The sequence below is a fragment of the Porites lutea genome, chromosome 13 (assembly GCF_958299795.1).
Source record: "Porites lutea chromosome 13, jaPorLute2.1, whole genome shotgun sequence".
NCBI classification, from domain to species: domain Eukaryota; kingdom Metazoa; phylum Cnidaria; class Anthozoa; order Scleractinia; family Poritidae; genus Porites; species Porites lutea.
The window spans coordinates 9,391,883-9,415,932 of NC_133213.1; the positions used below are offsets into that span (position 1 = coordinate 9,391,883).

The following is a 24,050-nucleotide window of genomic DNA, read 5'->3' on the forward strand; positions in this document are numbered from 1 at the left end:
TTTTGCTGAAAACGTTTTATCCCAGGCAAGATCAGGCTGAAGGGCGTAAATCTAAGCTCTCTATGCAAGTTTAGGACCACTATTACAACATCGACATTGACATCGGGGACGAAATCGTAATGTATATATTTTGGCACATTTATTTACCAAGACGCACACACACCCCAGGGGTTTTTAATGGGTCTTTTACGGTATAGTTCAGTTTAGGGGTGGGAACGTCGTCCCTTTAAACAACCTTCCTTTGTACCACTTAGAAATTAATTAACTAGAAACCTCAAAAGGGCATAAAGGCGGGAAACGTACTGATTTTTAATGTAAAATATGTCATGTGACAATAAATTTTCTGGAACTGAGGAAGGTTGTCCATTTTAATCGTGCAAGGATTGCAACTGGTTTGTGCTGCTTTCATATTTGCTGGAGGCTGAATTACTTATAACAGGTAGACAAAGATACAGCCAAAACTCTATTAACCGGACTCCAGCCATTCCCAGAGGTTCTGACGTTTAATTGGTGAAGTCGCAGTAACGGAATGAGACAATATCAAAACCACAAGATGTGCGTCTCTCAAAACTGGGGGAAACGTTTCATGCCCAAAGATAATTTTTCAAGTTTGTTTTCTAGCACTTTTCCCAATTTATTTCTCCATTTTATAGCCGGGGCTTTCCTAAAAATAGTAAAAAAATGCTAGAAATCCGATTATTTTTAATGATCTAAGTCTTTCGGGAGTTTCGAGAAATGCGGACCTGTGATATAAACGTAGATCCGTGATTTAAACGAAGCAGCGGGGGAAAAACCCCTGGTATCCATTGCTTGCTTTAACGGTAACGTCTTACCTCTTGTATGAGTACACTCGTTACTCTTGCTATACTTTCTACGCTTGCTAGCTACACTTGTTACGCTTGCTATACGCTTGCTACGATACACTTGCTGCGCTTGCTACAATTCATTTGCTATATTTACTATTCTTGCTACACTTCTTGCCCTTGCTATGTTGACTACGCTTGCAACGCTTTTTGAAGTTGCTACGCCTGGTACATTCAACAGGTGGTATCAACAGACAACTCTATCAGAAACTTTCTGTCTAATGAGGAATCCTATTTATTTATTTATTTATTTTATCTAAGTTAGTTCAATTTTCCATTTCGTGTAAAAAACTCATTAACCAAGATTTCGATCAGCCAATCAGGACACCTTCTCAGTGAGGTATACTACATTTGTAGGCCAGTGGTTAATAACCTTACGCAAGAAGGTATACGTTCCTTGTCAGCATTACAATTAAGTTCCACATCATTGCTTTGACACTTATTATAGACACCAGTTTAGATACACAAAACGATAAATTTATTGAGAGAAGTTAATTTTTATAGGTACAATTTAGGTCAGGTGTAAAACGTATTCTCTTTACAGATGTATAATTAAAAGTCAAGTAGACTTAAATCAAACTTGGAAATTCTTTTCTCTACAAAACAGAGATCAACGGACTCTTCAGTTTGTTTTAACCAGCCACTAAACAACTACGGAGTTTAATAAGTTCCCTAGTTGTCTTTCTTTTTTCTTTCTGGCTTAACCTCTTGTATGTAAAAGGTGTCGACAAGAGAAATCAGAAAACTTGATGGTAAAAACAACGTCGGAAACGCAATGCAAAAAAGCCTGGGCTATGAAATAGAAATCCTTCACCTATCAAAAAGACAAGTAAATGTAAAACTACAATCATTAGTGATTTAACATGAATAACTGAACAGGGAATGGAGACCAATCTAGACACTAATAAACTTAAACCAATGTGCCAAAAGAATTAAAAACTATAACTGTGTAAATAGGGACCTTAAGCAACTATGACGACGACGACGACGACAACGACAACGCAAAAAAAAAACAAACAAATGGTTTTATGAGCAAAACAACAGCTCTGCACGTCCATCACGCTTTTTAGTACATTTCTTTGACGTCCACTGCACCACTACGACGTAAAACGTACCAATGTGACGTTTTATGGAGGACGTGGTCATACGACGACAAATTTTCCTTTCTCTATTTGAACATGGATAAAGCCCTTGAGAATTCAACTCCAGGAGAAGTCGCCTACATTTGACGAATTGAGCGGTTCCAAAAAACGCGATAAAGTTTGAAAGAATGCAAATTCAATTTTTTTAGTCATGTTTTTACTGCCGTCATCGTCGAAGTTGCTTAAGGTCCCTGATAGAAAAACAGTGACGAACTATATTAAATTGCTCGTCTAAAGTGCCTCTGTCCAGTGTGGTACCAATGAAAATAGCCGAAATTGACTACTGATTCCTGATGTTTTTCATGTGACTGTAAAACAAGTTTCAAGCGCACACGACTGATCGCAATATAAGCTACGAAACGTACACTGTAATTTTCAAACTACGTAAAGCTTCAACTTATTTAGTAACAGCATTTAATTTTCTCTTCTGGATAAAGTGTTCCTATTCTTGTGAGGAACGCTCCACCTCGTAATTGTGACAAAAGTAGAAACTGACTTCAACTTCAGATAGTTAGGAACTGCTTCACTGCATTCTTCATCAAACCTATACAACAACAAACAACAGCAAAAAGCAACGTTAGCAAGATAACAAAAGAAAAGAATGGTGTCTTCATCTGGCGAGGCATAACATTTTGACAACTGACTTCTAAGAGTGCGCGCGATTGATCGTACTCTGGAATAAGAATACGGAAAATTTTTGTTACAAACCTCTTCTATACCCTAATTTTTGAACCATTTAAGGTTTATATAGATCAGAATACTTTATTTTAAGCAGTTTTGTAGTTATTGCAACAGAATCAAAGAAAGAACAAGTGATTTCTAGCGAGTTTATTCCATTTATTTTTATTTGAGACGCGGAATACGGTGAATCGAACACGCCCTAAATTTATCAGAGCAAAGGGTCACATTTGGACTCGTAACGTCAACCAATGATTAGACTTATTGTAGATTTAAATAAAGTTACATACCATAAATTCTCTATTAAGCCCCCCTCTCTAATAAGCTCCCCTTTTCAGAAAAAAATTATTAAACTCCCTCTCTCTTGCAAGCTTCCTCTCAGTATTCTTATATAATAGACGTATGATCGATGTATTAATTTATCACGACTGTAACACTTCACGTGGACTAATCATCCTGTATGGTTTATTCACGAGTTGGAAGTTCCGATTTGATTTTGATCCTCGGCTGATCATGACCTCCAACTAGTTCTTTATTGAGAAATGATACCACAATCTTCGCTTAATTAAAAAATAAGCCCCTCCTTCCTCTCAAACGTTCTTGAAGTTGGGGCACGCTTATTTTCGTGACGCCGTTATAGACCATTTTTGGTGTTCGTGAATCGTGATGTACTGAAAAACTGTTCTGTGAATCGTGATTAAGTGCGCTCCGTGAAACCTGAACTGCCAAAATCCTCGATTGTTTACACGAACATTGAATATCAATCGAAGAAAATAAATCGTTAATTTTGCTAAAGGACCGTAACTAGAATCTGGTGGCTTGATTTGACTTCACCTTCATTTTTTTTTTATGTAACTTCACACTTCAGTGCGCTCAGACCCACATACAGCTGGTTTACCTAGGGAATTTATAGCCGCGCAGTGTTTTTAGTAAGGTTCGCAAAACTCTAATTAACTTGCTGAAATACAAAATGGGACTAACGTAACGTTTTTGACCTTTTGTACGAACGCGAGTTTTGAGGAGCGTGAAAACGTGAATATTTGTTACGTGACTCGTTCGGAATGAGGAGCCCCCCCCCCCCCCCTCCCCCTGCTCACCTCTTCTTAAAATGACCCGGAGGCTTAATAGAGGATTTACCATATCTGGAGACTTTCCTAAGCGACCACCTTCCGTAAAATAAACGACCGTAAATTTGATCTTCGCATTTAAGGTCGTCGCTTACATCAGGTTCGACTGTAAGTTACAGTGGAACAAACTCAAAAGGAGCCACCGACACTTTAAATGTGAAAAAATCCTGACACGTGAAATAAACTTTCTAGTGTTTAACTGTCAAAAGAACTACCAAAGTCAGACTCCTTTGTTGTTGTGAACTTGACCTGTGATTGGCAGATTGACGCTACGTGGCACCGGTTGAGTTCGTTGCTCAATAAAATAGCAAAAATAATTCTTTGTTCAAATTTTTCCTAAAGCACGTAATATGATCCAAGGTTTAAATATATCCCAAAATACCTTGTTTTTTATTGGATGCCCTCAAACTCGAACGTTACGTCGTCACCAATGAGGACAAACGGCGCCCAGTACTTCACTGCGTTAAAGCGGTCAGATTCTCTCATGGATTTCATGGCTTTATTCAGAGCCTCACTGGCACTTCGCCCATGGACTAGTTGTTGGTAGAAAACTTTCATGAACTCCATAGTAGCTTCGTCGTCGATCGCCCACAAGGATACCAGAACAGAGCGAGCACCAGCACCTAAAAATGCCCGTGCAATACCGACCACACCCTCAGATTTGACTTCTCCCCGGGCACTATGACAACAACTGAGTACAACAAGTCTTGCCCTAATCTGCGCCTCTAAAACATCTTTCATAGTTAAGAGATAGTCCTCCCTGGCTGGATTCACGGATGAACGTGTTGTGTTTGGGGCCAAGGCAATTTCTCCTGTTTCCATTTTCCCGTGAGCAGCAATGTGCACCAGAGCAACCGAGGAGATACGTGTGAACACTTCATCTTTTGTTGCCTGCTTTCCAACGAGAGGTTCAGTTTGAAGTATTTTCCCAATCATCTGCACTTCCTTTGCGGCCCACCTTAACTGCTCTAGCCTCATTCCTTCATAAACTACCTCCTGTACCCACAAATCGCCGACGAGGAGAGCGCCAGTCTTGCTGTGCCAATCTGCTGGACAAGTTTGGATTAATCGCAGACTAGAAAGTGAGGGAAGTAAGCGAATTCCAAAAGTTTCGCAGAGGTATTTAGATTTCAAGTCAATGAAAGCAGCATAAGGGGCCAAACAAAGAGGTCCTTGTGGAACAATCACAACCTCATCGCTGTGGAGTAAGTCTGTTATAGGGTCCATAACAACTTTGTAAAATGTTTGTAATGACTTTGTCTCAAAAGATGAGGAATAGACCTTGGCTTAATGGATCTTTTTTCTGCTGACTTGTTATCGCTTGGGTTCCTTAATGAGCGATCTTCACAGTTAACATCAGCTCTCACACCTATTTTTTCAAGTGCAGTCTCCAGTAGAGACTGAAAATAGGTTTTGACGGAGGTATCGATCTGAGTTTTTCTACTTTTGATTTTGTTTCCTTTCTCGTTCACCCAGAGAACTATTCCTTCCTGGTTAATACCTATAAAAGCTGTATTTGATGGTAGGTAATTAAGAATGTCAAGTGTTGTTGCAGAGAATGCTCCTATTTCTCGAGACAACCCTTTAAACCCATACTTGAACTCCAGAAGATCATTTAAAGCTTGGGCACGTCCATGATCAGCAGTTAAAAGTGCCTCGACGACTTTACCTTGCTTAAACTGTAGCCCCCAGAGCCTCAAATTAGTATTATCATACGTACCCGCAAGACTAATCTTCCATTCGTCCTCAGATATGAGATTTCCCCTGATATAGTCGAAGGCAATGACACTGTTTTTATAACAGTAAATGGCTGTCTGGAAATCTCCAAGACTGTAATAGGCGTTGCCAAGATTACAGTACACCCTTCCTTCTCGTGCCCTGTCTCCCACTTCTTTGGAAATTTTGAGGTGTCGTTCATGGTACTCTATGGCTTTCTGGAAATATCCAAGACTGTAATAGGCGTTGCCAAGATTACAGTACACCCTTCCTTCTCGTGCCCTGTCTCCCACTTCTTTGGAAATTTTGAGCTGTCGTTCATGGTACTCTATGGCTTTCTGGAAATCTCCAAGATTTTTAAAAGCAATGCCAAGATTACCGTACGCCCTTCCTTCTCCTGCCCTGTCTCCCACTTCTTTGGAAATTTTGAGCTTTCGTTCATGGTACTCTATGGCTTTCCGGAAATCTCCAATACTGTCATAGGCGTTGCCAAGATTACCGTACGCCCTTCCTTCTCCTGCCCTGTCTCCCACTTCTTTGGAAATTTTGAGCTGTCGTTCATGGTACTCTATGGCTTTCTGGAAATCTCCAATACTGTAATAGGCGTTGCCAAGATTACCGTATGCTTTTCCTTCTCCTGCCCTGTCTCCCACTTCTTTGGAAATTTTGAGGTGTCGTTCATGGTACTTTATGGCTTTCTGGAAATCTCCAAGATTTTTCAAAGCAATGCCAAGATTACAGTACGCCCTTCCTTCTCCTGCCCTGTCTCCCACTTGTTTGGAAATTTTGAGCTGTCGTTCATGGTACTCTATGGCTTTCCGGAAATCTCCAATACTGTCATAGGCGTTGCCAAGATTACCGTACGCCCTTCCTTCTCCTGTCCTGTCTCCCACTTCTTTGGAAATTTTGAGCTTTCGTTCATGGTACTCTATGGCTTTCCGGAAATCTCCAATACTGTAATAGGCGTTGCCAAGATTACAGTACGCCCTTCCTTCTCCTGTCCTGTCTCCCACTTCTTTGGAAATTTTGAGCTTTCGTTCATGGTACTCTATGGCTTTCTGGAAATCTCCAAGATTTTTAAAAGCAATGCCAAGATTTCCGTACGTCCTTCCTTCTCCTGCCCTGTCCTTCTTCTTTGGAAATTTTGAGCTGTCGTTCATGGTACTCTATGGCTTTCCGGAAATCTCCAATACTGTCACAGGCGTTGCCAAGATTACCGTACGCCCTTCCTTCTCCTGCCCTGTCTCCCACTTCTTTTGAAATTTTGAGCTGTCGTTCATGGTACTCTATGGCTTTCCGGAAATCTCCAATACTGTCATAGGCGTTGCCAAGATTACAGTACGCCCTTCCTTCTCCTGCCGTGTCTCCCACTTCTTTGGAAATTTTGAGCTGTCGTTCATGGTACTCTATGGCTTTCTGGAAATCTCCAAGACTGTAATAGGCGTTGCCAAGATTACCGTACGCTTTTCCTTCTCCTGCCCTGTCTCCCACTTCTTTGGAAATTTTGAGCTGTCGTTCATGGTACTCTATGGCTTTCTGGAAATCTCCAAGATTTTTAAAAGCAATACCAAGATTACCGTACGCCCTTCCTTCTCCTGCCCTGTCTCCCACTTCTTTGGAAATTTTGAGCTGTCGTTCATGGTACTCTACGGCTTTCTGGAAATCTCCAAGATTTTTAAAAGCAATACCAAGATTACCGTACGCCCTTCCTTCTCCTGCCCTGTCTCCCACTTCTTTTGAAATTTTGAGCTGTCGTCCATGCTACTCTATGGCTTTCCGGAAATCTCCAATACTGTCATAGGCGTTGCCAAGATTACCGTACACCCTTACTTCTCCTGCCCTGTCTCCCACTTCTTTGGAAATTTTGAGCTGTCGTTCATGGTACTCTATGGCTTTCCGGAAATCTCCAATACTGTAATAGGCGTTGCCAAGATTACAGTACGCCCTTCCTTCTCCTGTCCTGTCTCCCACTTCTTTGGAAATTTTGAGCTGTCGTTCATGGTACTCTATGGCTTTCTGGAAATCTCCAAGATTTTTAAAAGCAATGCCAAGATTTCCGTACGCCCTTCCTTCTCCTGCCCTGTCTCCCACTTGTTTGGAAATTTTGAGCTGTCGTTCATGGTACTCTATGGCTTTCCGGAAATCTCCAATACTGTCACAGGCGTTGCCAAGATTACCGTACGCCCTTCCTTCTCCTGCCCTGTTTCCCACTTCTTTGGAAATTTTGAGCTGTCGTTCATGGTACTCTATGGCTTTCCGGAAATCTCCAATACTGTAATAGGCGTTGCCAAGATTACAGTACGCCCTTCCTTCTCCTGTCCTGTCTCCCACTTCTTTGGAAATTTTGAGCTGTCGTTCATGGTACTCTATGGCTTTCTGGAAATCTCCAAGATTTTTAAAAGCAATGCCAAGATTACCGTACGCCCTTCCTTCTCCTGCCCTGTCTCCTACTTGTTTGGAAATTTTGAGCTTTCGTTCATGGTACTCTATGGCTTTCCGAAAATCTCCAATACTGTCATAGGCGTTGCCAAGATTACCGTACGCCCTTCCTTCTCCTGCCCTGTCTCCCACTTCTTTGGAAATTTTGAGCTGTCGTTCATGGTACTCTATGGCTTTCTGGAAATCTCCAATACTGTAATAGGCGTTGCCAAGATTACCGTATGCTTTTCCTTCTCCTGCCCTGTCTCCCACTTGTTTGGAAATTTTGAGCTGTCGTTCATGGTACTCTATGGCTTTCCGGAAATCTCCAATACTGTCATAGGCGTTGCCAAGATTACAGGACGTTTTTCCTTCTCCTGCCTTGTCTCCCACTTCTTTGCAAATTTTGAGGTCTCGTTTATGGTACTCTATGGCTTTCTGAAAATCTTTAAAGTTAACATAGGCGTCGCCAATAGTACTATTCCCTTGTTCTTCTTCTGTCCTCTCCCCAACTTCATCGACAATCTTGTTGGTATTTTCAAGATTACAGGTGGCCTCTGTTTGTCTTTTCGCAGCCATTCCAATAACAAATTGCAGATAAAATCTACGTACTGCTTTTCCAGAAGATAGTTTTAATTGTCACAATTTTTGCTTGCTTTGCTATTTCAGCTCTTCTGAAAAAAAAGTGTAGATATGTTTTTTTTTTCCGTTGATACCATTTCTCGTCATGTAATATAACGTACGATAACGAAAATGAAAAGTAAAATTAAAACATTGAGTAAAAGCTTATTTTTTAGCTCTTTTATTATTCGTTTTTGTCCATGGTCACAGTCGCATTTGGTTTGCCACAAATAGTGATCGTTCTACTTGTTTTTTTATCGTTGTGTCGTGTGACTTGATAACCTGGGGTCTTCTCCTAAAAAAGGAAAAAGACGTTTTTTTTGGTGATCAGTGATCGAAATGAAAAAGAAACCAGATTTACCATTGTTTAAACATGGTGTATATTATCTATCTAGTCGTTGTACATTCATCTACCCTCCATTGAAAATACTACAGCTTTCGCCAACAAACTACAAATCGGGCCAGAAGGAATATTCGGAAAAGTCAAATTTCGGAAAGTGAACTTATTTCTAAGGTTTAAAATCTCTTGCTAGCGGAATACAAATGTACAGCAAATGAAAAGAATACATATTTCTATACCACCAGTTATTTTAAGGTTGTGGAATTTCAGAAAATTATAATTATGGTTCATATAAAATATGAAAGGCCCCCTGACTCCTTGCGCTGCTCGGTGTTAGCTTAAGAACGACGGTCAGGAAAAATCGAGAACAATATTAATATCGTAACAGGAGTTAAAAAGTGAATTTGTCCATAGATAGCTTTTAGGTAGATAAGAAACCTAATGTAGATTGTTCCCGCCAGAAGCCTTTTATTTGTGGTTTTCGATGTCGGAGTCTCAGACGACTGCCCTAATGTTTACCTGAAATTCGCCAACATCAACTTTCCTCGTGTGCGCAAAGGAAGGCGCATGGAGAACAACTCGGTATAAAGTGTAAAAACCTGAGGAGTTTTCGTTTTTTTACTTCCTATTTTCCTTAGCTAGTATAGCTCTGTTACGTTGACGTCTTTGAATTTCTTTGTGTCATGTCACTTAGGAAGATTGCAAGTTCTTTTCAAATACACCCGTCCGAGGATGAGCCGGTTTAGAAAGATTTCTGTATACAGCTTGCCCTTATAATTTAACACAAATGATAAATATGACTCTTCTGCACACCCTTTTTTTATGTCGTCACGCAACGCAGACACTAAAAATGGCTGTGTAGCAGACTACTATGAGTACGGACATGTATGCATGATAATGTATCGGTCAAATCGAAGCTTCAACATCCCCCCCCCCCGGGCATACCCTGGGCATTTGACACTTTTGCCGTCGCGGGGAGGAGGGAATTTGATTATCAGAGTCTTCCAGGGGGTGGGGAATTTGATCTCCATGCGTTAGAGGTAGGGAATTTGAACTACACCCTCAGTTTCATGTGAGCTGTCATGGGGGACGCGGTGTTAGAGGATTTTCGTGGAAAAGATTGTGCCTTTGTGGCCAGTTGGTTACGAGGTTTGTGCCGTATTTGAAGTTAATTAAATTCTAATATTTTTAATATTGGATTCAGGCTTTGAATAAATGAATGTATTAAGTTGTGTTTATAACGAATTACAATGCCTATACCGGCGATTCAAGTGAGCGATGATGCATGTCAGTGAATTTGTCATGATGTAGTAATCTCAACAGGTGGGATTTTTTTTTGAGAACGCTTTGAATGTTGCACGACACACGAAGAAACTCTGAGCCTTCAGTGACCTTGTAGCAGCGATTTCCGCCGCTTTGCACAAGACTTTTGTTCTTAGTAAATACGCTAACAGTGTTTCTCAGTTTTTGTTATATTGAATGCAGATCGTTTGCTGTATTTATAAAGATTGTGTTCCACAACCGAAGACCACTGCAAGACGTTTCTGCCGTCCTTCTGTCATTTATGTGCCTGTGAAATGTCCCCGGGGTGGGGGCATTTGATCACCTGAATGGACCCTAGTGTGGGGCATTTAAACGGCATTTTGGCCCGGGTAGCGGGGAATTTGAACAATTATTTTCAAAAAGTCAAATGCCCGGGGGGGGGATGTTGAAGCTTCGATTTGACCGATACGTAAATCAGTGAAAGTGCTGAGATGAAATCCTATATGATGGGTTCTATCGCTGAAAAAGTCCCCTGCGAACTGAAAGATCATAGACAACCCGGCTTATTAAAAAGAGACATACTTTGGTAAAAGTTTCCGCGAGATAAATGACCAAAAGTGACGTAAGTGCTTCCAGAAATAGCTCTCGAAATGCAGCCGTCCAATGAAAATTTGAAAATAATAAAGCATATGAGGGATTAGCCTGAGGGAGTAAAAACGGCTCGAAGCAATCGTCTGTAATTTCGGATAATGAGGGGTCAAATTAGATCTAATATACAGTTATGTCTTTTGGTTATAAGCTTTCCTTGTCAGCCAGATGTTTCTCTCACTGTTCGTATCCCACGACAGAACTCTCGCCTGCTACTATTTTTGCAACCGTTTAAGTGCTGCGAAGCCATACGTCACGTGATTAGTGTCGAATCTCATGACCGTCAATCCGGGTAGCAATGAAATCAGCATTAATAAAGGTAGCAGCTCAATAGAGGTTTAATTTCCCATTCTTTTCTACAAGTATTTCGGGGCATTGATTACTGGCCGCTTAATGAGGATGGCTTCTTAATAGGTGACCACTAAATGGAGGTTCAACTATACAGAGTGGGATGATAACCATGTATGCATAATAAATCAGTGAAAGGGCTGAGAGGAAATCCTACATGATGGGTACCTATCATATACAACACGGCCTTATTAAACAGAGACATGCTTTGACAAAAGTTTCCGCGAGGTAAATAACGAAATGCGCGCCGTTCTAAGGTAAAGGAACCGAGGAGTTCTAGTATATTAAACTTCAGCTAATGCAATGCCTACCTCAGTCATAAATTCCCGAGGAGTCTTGTTAGTTCGCTTGATTTGTCACGACCAAAAAGTCTACGAGGAGAGCAAATCAAGTCAGTATAAAAGTCAATTGTATTTTCCTTCACAATAAAACCGGACTTGCACACAACTTACCTTAAAGCGACAATCAACCCCTCTACCAAGAAGCAATTAATCCTATGGGATTTTTCCCTTCCTTTAGCTTTCAGTTTCATTTTGATCAAATTACGTCAACTACAGTGACGTAAGTGCTTTCAGAAATAGCTCCCAAGATGCAGCCACTTCGCTGATCGCTTGGATATTCTAAATGAAGTTAGAATACTTTCAAACGATGAGAAAAAGGGATTTTGCAGAAGGTTTTAGAAACTGTTGTGACAGTCGGGCATTTCTGCCGGGCATATTGCCACAGCGTTATTGATGGAATCTTCCACTGAGGAAGTTGGTCTGATACTTCCTGTTTTTCTCCGAACACTGCCGGATACACTTCGTGATGAGTGGAGGATGCCTATATACCGAGCCAGGACTCGACACAGGACTCGCGAATTTTTCGCTTTCCCGCTATTCTCACCTCCTGCAAGTCACATGACCATTAAGGGCCTGTTTAGAAGGAGATGGGTTACCCTTGTGGTAGGTTTACCCGATTAGGCGGGTTAAAGTTAGCTCTTGTTTACAAGCAAATTGTACAAGTAGAGTTACCCTATCACACGGGTCAACTTTACCAGCTTTACTGACGTGTTTCGTCATGCGAGACATTCTTTTAGTAACGTCCAAGATTTGAAATAAAACTTGAAGTTCTCTATGGAAAACACCAGCCTAGTCCCTAGGCGTTTTCGGCTCGGCTGGGAAAACACGTTTAATTCACAAAAACACGGGAAAATATTATCATCGTATGCAGAAAATACCTTACATTGTTCAGATGTTTATAATTTAGCTCAGAAATTGAATAACTCCGTTCAAATTGTCAAGATTACTGGTCACGCATGACAGAGGAAAGTTGTCCCGGGTAGGCGACTTTTTCCGAGCATAGTGTTTACAAGCAGGTAAGGTAACCCTCTTGCTAGGGTAACCCCAGCACCAGGGTTACCCTCCCTCTTTGTAAACAGGGCCTAAGAGGAAGGTTTTCGAGGGTTAGGGCTAGTGTTAGTTAGGGTTAGGGTTAGGGTTTACTTGTTTATTTATTATTTATTTTCTTTTTGGAGGCTACGAAAATATCGGAGCTAAAAACAGGGACACCCAAGGAGAACATAGTTCAAAAACACTTAAACACAGCATTATTGTTAAACGTATTTTAGTATTTAAACGATAGATAGAGGCATATTTTTGTCCGAAAATTATAGGGATCAAAACTCACCTTTTCGAAAATTTCAGCCAGAAAAAAGGGTCCCGAAAATTCTAGGTGACCTTTTTAGGGTAAAAATCCGTTAAAAATAGGCAATTATACCATTTTTCAAATGTCGAAAATCTTTGGAGAAGCAGGCAAGCAAGAAATTTTACAACAAATGTTCCGAAAATTCTAGATCTCAAGTCGTCTTCCGAACAGATGTTTTTCCGAAAATTGACGTCGGGTGCCCCGGTAAAAAGCATCTGTGTTATATAGTAATGTACTTTGTTTTTAAAAGAGTTATTAATCAGTTTATAATTTTGTCTTGTCTTCCCTTGTTCAGGCAGAGGTTTTCCTCCTCCCACCAAAAGATTTACTCACTCTGGTACCCTGGGTACCCGGAAGTTTTTGCGTGCGGCGGGGATCTTCCGTGTCGGCCAAAGGCCGAAGCTACGAGCTGCGGAGCCACTAGAAAAAAAACTCTTTTCGCGCGTGGCACTATGAATGAAGACATGACAGAAACCGGAAACCGCGCAAGACTGAAGTCTCTGGCAAACAGAGAATCATTCTGGTTTTAGTGAAATAGCGGGCCCGTCCTTTCCATGATTTTTTTTCTTTGGGTTTCACTTTGAATGAATTTGTTGGGGGACATTTTACCTTGCGTGATTTTTTTTTTGTTTCTTTCCCACCTCCCCGTCCCCCATCACTTTTCCAATAGTCCGTCCCTTATCAAATCAAGGCAAATAACGTGAGGAAAAATTACAACGTGGTTTACCTGTGGTATCCCACACTATAACAATATGGAAGGGAAGGAGCTGTACTTTGCTTTTGCATCAAATCTAGGTGAAAGAAAAATGAAACACAGGAAAAAATAACGGATTCCCATTTTTGGATATTTTTGGGTATTTAAAGAATACCCACAAAAATCCCAAATTTGGAAGAGTGAGACAAGTCCCAATCTGGGAACTTGGTTGGGAATTCCCTGGTTGGGACTTGTCTCACTTTGCCAAATTTGGGATTTTTATGGGTATTCTTTAAATACCCAAAAATATCCAAAAATGGGAATCCGTTATTTTTTCCTGTGAAAGAACGTGGAGCAAAATGTACTTCTCGCGAGAGCGCAGTGCTTCGCGGATATCGCTTTGTCTTCAACACCAACTGGAAAGATGATGGTTTTGGTTACGCTAATATCACCCCAGACGAAGGTTCCGCGGTTCATGGCGCTTTATACATCTGCGAGAAGGGAAGCATGTGTAAAATGGATCACGAGCACATTCATGAAGGTAATCGTTTCCACCGAGTGATCGTTAAAGTGGAAAAGAGAAACGGGGAAGTTGTAGATGCGATTGCGTACGAAGCGAATAAGGAATGTGCCAAAGGTGGGTTGAAGCCAAGCCAAATTTATCTCAATGAAATACTTGAAGGAGAGGATCTTCTCCCAAAGGAGTACGCAGCATACTTACGAAACTTGAAGGGTTAAGAATAAAAGGAGATAAATGAGGACAAAAGGAGAACACAAAAGACTTCGCAGAAAGAACAAAATCAGCAGTTGGGTGCAACAAAGACGTTAATTTGGTTGTCACGCAACCTTTTCGTGCTTGTCACGCGAACATCCTAACTCTCGTGACATGATGGACTTCAAAGGGATTCCCAGGCTGTGCCACATAAGAGTAATATTTTGCATAAATAAAAGAGTGATGTCTGGGTGGCAAAGTCTAGAATAGGGTGATATGAAAAAAAAAATTGATAAATAAGTTACATTTTTCTTAGTTTTTCCGACATGAAATAAAGTTTATACCCAATTTTCATTGTAAGCAACTCTTTAATACTTAGTATTACACTTTTTGCGTTTACTGTGTTACACCCACTGAGGGTAATATTAATATTGTAATCCAGACAACATACTTCTTGGAAGGTTTCTGAGGATCCAAATAACAGTAAGGCAGGGCTGGCACTAAGATTTGAAGTTGCTGGGTATATGAAATTAGTAGGTGGTGGGGAATTAAACAACTAGCTAGGAATATTGGTGGGTTTTCTTTTTTTTTTGTTCCTTATAAAAGTAGCTGGTGATCATGCTCACAGTAGCCGGCCACTGGAGAAATCCCTGGCCACCAGCCCTTGGAGCCAGTCCTGAGTAAGGGCAAGCTTCTTAACAACAATATCCTCATCCTTAAGACTGATTTCTTTTAAGGCTAACGACTGGAAAATCCTGAAGTACTGGACTGATTGCTAGACAACGTACAAGTAACTGCACCTTGGCTAGGGATAATAATCAAAATTAATAATAATAATAATATTATAATCACCTGTTGATTAACTTTAATTTAAGTAATATATAAATTACGAGTGTGAAGGCTTCATCGGGGTATCCAAACACCGAGAAACAAATAAAAGCATGAGGCTGAAGGCCGAGTGCTGTTATTGTTTAGAGGTGTCTGGATACCCCGACGAAGCATGAGTTTTTGGTATAGCTTCTTAAATGAGTGGCTGACTATTTTATTATTCATCATTGTTGTTGCAATTAATTTATTAAACAATAGCTATAGAATGTGGTAAGAACCGTTTGGATGGAATGTGTCATTTGAGAACCATCCAACTTAATTTAGTGTTTATCATAATTTATTCAGTTTTTTGTGTGACATCGATGTGTCAAGTTCAAGGTTTCAGACACCCAAAACTTTTGACGAGGAAAAAGAGTGTGTTATCAATTCTGTTCTGAAATCTCCAGTTTACAAGTACAAATGAGCATACAGATTTTTCGAGAATGGCAAGACCAAAAAGCGCTCAAGATTTGCACCATTGAGCCAGGTGGACTGTTTAAAGGTGAAGACATTGGTGTGGATGTACAAGAGTTGACTCGAGCATTGAAATCATGAATACCAAAAGTCTAAACTTTGAAAGGCTATCCAAGTTCGTGCAACAGGTTGCAAATAAGTCAGGTGGATGATATCTGCACGTCTCGGATGCTTATTTACAGCCGATTGTCTGTGGCTTTAAACGTTTCCTGGTAGAGGAAAGTGGTGAGGGCACATTAGATTCTTTGGTTGTTCATGACAAAAGGTATCATTTCAACTGATTTTCAAAGGTTTTATTTGAGCTTTGCATTTCAACTTTGTGTAACTTGTGTTGTTTCTTCCTATAGCTTTGGGATATTTCGAACTGTGATAATATGTGAATTACATTCTTTGAAAGAAATAGATGTTTGTTGTTTGCATGAGACATTATTTACTTAGAATTAATGTATTCATGTCACATTATTTTTCTAGAATCAGCCAACATTTGGATCTTGTATCCAAATCTTTAAAGACTTTCATCTGGTTTTTCATTGGGACTCCAAATGCATCTACGTGATGCAGTATATCCAGGTGTTGACTTGTGGGCATGAAATATGAATTATTATTAATTCGCTTGAGAAGTCGTTATTCCAGATTCAGATTGCATAATTTCTCACTTTCCCCCAAATGTAAGTGAGTTGCCCTCTGATCAAACATGACAAACAAGCTTACTACATGTAACTGGCCAAGGCTATTTTTTGTGGACTGAGAGTCATCACCATTATACTATGATAATTTGATGGCTTCCTTTCCATGATTATAGCTCGCATATGTCAACAACGATGGCCACATCCAATTAAGAATCCAGTACATTTTATACAAAATCCAACACGCCTGAATTTTCAGAACCCTTTCCTCCGGGTCGACCCTGACTTTGGGATCTTTAGGCCATTGCAGGCAGTCAACAGAAGGCTGGTTTGTACTCTGTCGCTATCTTATCTCTCCATACTCTGTAATGCCGTGACTTGGTGGTCCCATTCGATATACACCAACAGTTTGGTCCTTTGATGCTGTTACTAAATCTATTAAGAAAGTTATATTAAGGAGAACAAAATGAAACCACAGTCAAACTAGGGAACGAGAGAGATTACTCTTACTGTGGATTTTTAAGTGAGGATGTGTCACTGGTACATCAAAGCCCTTACCCCTTTAAGCCCAATATCCACCTACAAATTCTCCAGACTAATCTCCATAAATATTCTTAAATTCTATACTGATGATGTGCCACCAGTGGAGACTCCAGGGGATGGGGCCTGGCCCCCCCCCCCCCTTATTTTTAGACCAAACGGAGGGCCAAAAAAAAATTTTTTGGGAGACTGGACCACCCCCCCTCCTTATCTAAGGGTCTGGATGACCGGGTCCCCTCCCCTCCCCCCCCCCCCCCTTATCTCAAGGTTTGGATCTGGCACTGGCCACTACCTGTACTTAGATCTGGGTAGTGAGTAGTGACACATCATCAGTATAACAGAATTTCTATGCTCGTTCCTTAGATATAACTTTGCAAAGAAACTGTAGATGGCATCCTGAAATGTTGGTTATGTTCTATAAGGCTATGCACAATCATGTCTGCTGAGAATTAGAAGTACATTTAAAATGCATAATAGCTAAAGATACATTCATCATAAGGTGAAATATCAATGTCCTCCACAGCATCTGAGTGACAGAACAAATCCTCTACAAACTTGTGATGATCAGGAAAACGTCGATATCTGTAAGAACAAATTATGAACAATTTTGATCAAATTCACCGACCAAAAATATATATATAAATTTAAGGTTCATTTTGTACAAATATGCAAATGGCTTTGGAAGCAGAATTAAAGAAACCCACCTCATAATGTGTGTACACTTTAACATTGCTATAGCAACACACAAATTCACAATATTTTCACTGAAATTAATAGGGCTGAATTTTTTTGAAGGAAGTGACAGCTACAAAGTAAGATTTGAATTTAATTATTAAAAATAATAAGTTGTACCTAGACAGTCTAACCTCTGTTGATTGATAATTAAGCCTTCAGGGTAAGCACTGACAGTAATATTAACAGATGTTCTGTTTTCAATGATTTACTGATAATTTTTAATAGTAGTCCTGGCTAAAAAGAGGGGTGGCTACATAATAGGAGCTAAGTTTTAGACATTTAACAGTAATTGACATCTGTTGATTTTAATAAGAATAGTTGCAAATTAATATTGTTAATGGCTAGTCAAGAGATCACTAATGCTAATTACCACAGAGTATGACTTACTTGCGAACAGCTCCTCTGTCTCAGGCAGAAAATAGTGTACTTCCATTAGAAGTATACCTGAAAATACAAACTCTTCACGTCAAAAATATTATTTTCATACTTGGTCTTACCAACCAAATGACATTATAACATCACTTTGACTCTTAATAGAGGAAATTCTTAAATTCATAAGATGTTCTTCATACTTGATTTTCCATAGTGGATCTTTCCCATGTTCTTTCATACGTTCTTGAACCCCAGCTTCTGGAAAAAAACTTGTCAAATTTAACTCCCCTCCAAACATGATGAGACCTTAAGGACATTGCACAACAAGACAGGGAAAAATAATCATTTTTGATTATTTGGAATTGCTATACAAGGGGGTATACATACACACTGCCCAGCGCTGCTCGCTCAATCCTCTGAACACTTTCCCCACACCTAAAGTAAAAGACCCTGATGAAGGGCAAATTTTGAAAATACTGCCATTTTGGATATTATTCCCGTTATTTATAGTAAGCTAGTCTTTCAAGGAGCCGTTTTTGTCATGTCACACATTTTAGAACATGACAAAAAAAACATACATGTATGGAAGGTTTCAGAAAAGGGTCAGCAATGCATTAAAGCTGCATCACTGTATGAGACATTTAAAATACAACACCCAAGTTTTAACATTCTAATAATAATAATAATAACATTTACTTCTATAGCACCATTTTCATTGCTGTCCAATAGCAATTTACAACAACAATTACTAAAAAAAAAAATTAATAAAATGAACTAATAACAGTGCATTGTATAAAAATTTTAAAATAAAATTGAGCTATGTGTTAAAATTTACAATATTGTTAAAATGAATAAAAACAGATAATATGAATAAAACCAAATAAAAGCCAATAAAAAGAAAATGTAGGAAATATGTTCCTAGGATGATCATAAATTAAAAGCCTTCTTAAAAAGATAAGTTTTAACTAAAAGACCTGATTTGTCAACTATAATTTATAGATATTTTTTATTTTGGGGGAATGTTCATGTGAACATTTTCCACAATCAATATCCATTTACTGAAGGTTTCTTTTATCAATAATCCACTATAATCGATGATCTGGATAGCACTAAATTCTACAACAACTTTGTAACTGAGAGCAGTTCAAGCTTTACACAAAATACTGATCACGACATACCATGCGGAGATACAATGTACACCAGTGGCATAACACTGGAGTTATAAAAATGAAAAACTAAAAACTCCAGAAACATTTTTCCACAAAAATAATAATCTTGCAGAGGTTGGAACCACCAAAGAGAACTTTCCATTTAATAGTAACACCAAGACTTTCATCCAGACTCAAAAGCAAGAGCTTCAGGGTATTCATACATCATGACATTATATCATTAACTACCTCGAGGAGTAAACAGGGTGCAAAGAAAGTCAGTTTTACAGCTTCCCATTTGTGCAAGCTGCAACTAGCATGTACATTGTACCAGCCCAAGAGTCATTAATGAGCAGGATTGATTACAGTTCTTCTGTAATGAAAATTTCCTAAAAGAAATTCATTTGCCAATAGGGTAAATTGACAACAGAATTCACTAGCCCAATAACCGAAATCCTCTAGTCCCTGGCCATTGGACATGACTTTCTTTGCATACTGGTAAAGGAGTAAATAAGTAAATACTTGTTATACATACCAGTTGGCCATAAACAAGGATAGGGAGGAGCACTTTTCACAAATGTGGAGAAGTGGATCTTGCACTTTTTGCCCAATTGGCAAAATCTGTGAGGAAGACAGGAGGATAAGCTAAACTTATTTCAAACCTAAATGTCTTGTTTTTGTAACAAACTGATATGATAACAGAAACGTAAGAGCCTAAGTCATCTCATCTACATGTACACGTAGATGTATGGGCCTGTCTAAAATAATAAAAAATTAATGACTTAATTTTGGGGGCTACCATAAAGGACCTAATAAATGTCCAAGGCATCCAGTTAATTTTAGGGGTCCAAGTGGGGGCTTTTAATACTTAGGAGGCATTTAAAAGAGAGAGGCATTTATTCTAATAACTGTAACAAGCTCAACAAAACTAACATGCTTTCGCAGGGCTCGAAATTAAAAAATCCTCAGGTTGCCTTTCGGCAACCAACTGGAGAAATATAGTCACCAGATGCAAATTTTTAGTGGCCAGTTTGTATCATGTAAATGACGCAGCTCATAGACGCAGTTAGGGCTTCTGATATTTCGCGCGGTCGCAGAGCCACAAAATTCACAAAACCACGCAAAATACTGCAAAATTTGGTAGAAATCTTATCAAATACATGTTTGTACAACATTATTTGAAACTTTTGTCAGCTATTGTGGCTCTTTACTTGCCGTAAACTTGTAAATTTATCTTAAAACTTTGTCACTAAAATGTGCAAACAACATCCCGAAACTGCTAGGCGTAGATTTGACTTTTTTCCGCAACCTATCAGAAGCCCTGCATAGTTATGGTGCAATCCATCAGATTTGAAAATATCGTGGATAGAAGTCGCTATAAATTGGAGGTCAACTGGCTTTGCTTATGCGATTTGGTACATTTTTTATGATGAAAGCAAAGCAGGATAAGATGAAATGTTTGTTTTAACTTTACTAATAGAGAAATCTGGTTGCCACTTTGGTGGCTAAACTAGAATTTTTAGTCGCTGAGGAGAAAAATGTTAGTCACATTGGCAACCCTATCAGGCGCAATTTTGAGCCCTGTTTCGACAAAAATATCAAGAGAGTTTAACAATGGTGGAATATCCACTCCATCAATATTGATACATCTAGGCTGTCTAAAGATCCATATCATTCTTTTTCAAATCCCAACATCGATGTTTGAATCCACGTTCATTGTTTTTGTGTTGCCATCGTTAGTCAATCCTCATTTTTAACTTAACATCGAACAAGATAAAATACGCATTTACCTTTGCTAATCAAGCAAGAAACTGAATGAATTGAATGATTTTGAACCTATTTAATTATTCCTAGTATTTTAAAGGGATACTCACGGGGAACCGTCTATTTATTAGACAGGGGCCTTTATTAGAGAGGGGCATCTAATAAAATTTTAACATTGTTGGGGGGCATTTATTTGGAAGTAGACGATTATTAGGCTGTTTATGGCAAACGACTTACAAATAGGGGCAGAGTGACTGGGGCTAAATGAGCATAAATTATAAAATTAATAGTACCTACTTGATGATCCCACTTGAGTTCTCTCATGACAACCACTTGAGCTGCTGCAGCTGTTCCGGGAGATTTCTGTTTCCTTTTACTTTCCTTGTCACCTAATAGATATGACAAACAAAGAATAAAATAACCATCCAGGACTTCTAACAACCAAGAGGACCTTTAACAATCTAGCAAAATGTTTGCATGTGTAGTTTACTCGGTTTTACTTGAATCCTATGGTCTGAGAACTGCACAACATGTCATTACGACCTAACTGTACTCTATGGCCTCTACCTGAATAACTTTTACACAAATGCAGGCAAAATTAAATAATTAAATTTGATCAGGATTTGTGTAAACAAACAAACAACCATTTTTCTATTTCATTACAAAAAATCATAGTTGTATGGCAGCTGGTACACATGAATAACAAATTCTTTTAAAAAAATATAAGAACTATTACTGAAAGGATAGAATTTTGTCACTTACAGTACACAGTGAATTACAGTACAACTGAAGGCAAGAATTAACATCCAAAAGAGCAATGTAACTCCATGCAAAAGCAGGTATAAGAGGCAGACCTACATCTTGAAGCCCAAACAGCCAGAGCTTAACCTAATTTCTGTAGCATGAAGCATTTACACCGTAGGAGTATGGCTAACCTCTCTGGATGGGATGCTTGCTCATCACAGGACACCCTTGTTCCCATTCAACTTATTAAATTTACCAGAGCTTTGGAAGCTTTCAAAAACAACTTGAAATTTATTTATGAGCCAAAATACAAGAGAACTCTCTGACAGATCAGTTAGTGACAAAAGGGTGAAAACAGGTAAGATGTAACAACAAAAAGACCATTCTTGAAAAACCTGTTTTCCAGTTAAGTTTTTCTAGAAGGTTCTAGAAACATCTGTACAGTGGAACCTTGATTTAACGAAGGGCCAAGCAACTGGCAAAATGTGTTTGCCATATCAACAAGGTTTCGTTACATCGAGGTTCTTTTCCATATCTTACTATGACTGGGGTAAAGAAAATCGTTTGTCATACTGCACTTCGTTATACAGAGTTTCATTACATGTATATCGAGGTACCACTGTAATACTGATGGTCTCTTTTGAATAAACAAACATTCACAGAAAAATGAAAAACTTGTCAATGTTGCTTATTTCCTCAAGCAGGGCTGTTACTCAGATTTCAAGTTGCTGGATATACCGTACATGTTTAAATGTACAATAATGTAGGCAGGGAAATGAACAGCAACAAATTTCTGTTGCAGGGCTCAAAACAAGTCCCATCCAGTAGTCCTGGTCAGGTGGATTTTCTTGCTGGACAAGTAACTTTTAAGGCTCACTTGCCCAATGAGGGTCAAGACAACTGATCCTGTAATAAAATCATTAACTAAGACAAGCAAGAGGTGGCCCTAAGCAAGCAAAATATGGGAGCTGCTTGCCCCAAGGACAAGCTGGACTTCAAGATTTTTCAAGCACTGTATTGGTTCTATATTCTATATTCCATATTCCATTTTCTTATGAAAGTAGCCAGGAGTCATGCTCATAGTAGCCAAAGGGAATCCACTGTCTCAGGCTCTTATTGACAGAGATGCTCAAGAGTGTGTGTCTCTCAACAAACTTCACACAGCATGCCTTAGGTACCCATCTAAACACCTGGCTGAACAGACAAAGTGGACTAACATTTCTTGTCTAAGGAAACAACATGACAGCAAGGCTTAAAACCGGACATGCATTGTACCGCATTGAAAGAAAATTGGCTTCTTTACCTTCAGATCCTGTCCTAAACTTTTTTCTATTTTTTCCTTCCTTTTTGTTGCTTTTCCCAGATGACAATGAGCTTGCTGACTTGCTCTTTGCTTTCAGTTTTAAAGAAATGTTTCACCTAACTGGCTGTGAGGTGGATCCTGGAGCTACTCCCTCATGCTCCAATTCAAGATCTACCAAAACAACATAGAAAACTAAAAGGTTAGTTTCACCTTGGTACGATGTATAGAGAACTTTCTGTCATGGATTTACATGGATTTTTCCAGGCACTAAAAGAGATAATGTCTAGATCACTTTGTTAATAAAATTTTTTCTTATTACACTTGCTTATGTGCTCAGGAACTTTACGTTAGTATAGGTAATGGCATGATTAGTAGTGATATTTGGCATAAATACCACAAGTGATATTTCAAAATTGTTATACGTAATTACAAAAAAATAATTGTTTATTATACCAATAAGAGTTACAGCAAAAACACCAAAATAAAGGGGATATATGCAAAAAATACAATTACAGAGCACTAAGAACAGCTAGATGTAAGATACATCATAAGCACTGACAAGATACGCTAAGGAAAAAATTAACAAAGTAAACGGATGCCAGATCAACAACTAAAAGAAATACATTTCAAACTGTTAGAATTTTGAGAGAATTCCTGGACCAAAAAATGATATTTACAAAGGAAAAAGGTATATTTTTCATGATCATTTTATGAGAGTAATGGCAGAAATTCTCCTAGCACCTGAAACCAATTATAAATTGAAGTATCAAACCCTCAAAGATTAGATACGTTGAAATCAGAAGAATAACTCATCGACATAACGCTACAAACCAGACCAAATCACGAAAAAGCTGAAAATCAACGCCGCGTAGAGTTGGATACGTTTCATTTTCGTGAAATAAATATGAAAAAAGACTTAATAACATAAAGAAGACATGTTTTTAAAACTGAATAGCGCCAAATTAAGGAGAAATTTAAGCAATAAGTCAGTGAGAAAGCATGCTTACCGTCCTCCATCTTGAATTTTCCTGTGCTTCAGCTTATAACCGCTGTACAACTTCTCTTGATTGAGCCTTCGAAACTGTTCCCAGGCCTACTTCAGGATGAAATGATTTATTTCCCCTTTTCCAAAATCTCGGATTTTCACACCTATAACTCCATTTATTATACATTGTACTCACTATCTGTCTTCTCATTGGCTAAGAGCCTATAGATAATTTT

The 24,050-nt window shown here is 39.0% G+C and overlaps 1 protein-coding gene and 1 pseudogene across 1 annotated transcript in view; both read right to left on the minus strand.

Moving 5' to 3' along the window:
- The window catches only part of LOC140923399 (uncharacterized), a 224,262-nt gene that overhangs the window by 186,077 nt on the left and 14,135 nt on the right, over nucleotides 1–24,050 (minus strand). The window contains exon 2 of the mRNA XM_073373490.1: nucleotides 11,476–11,535. The gene's annotated coding sequence lies outside the window, so the exon portion shown is untranslated. The remainder of the gene's footprint in view (nucleotides 1–11,475; nucleotides 11,536–24,050) is intronic.
- On the minus strand, nucleotides 1,319–8,614 carry LOC140923400 (uncharacterized; annotated as a pseudogene).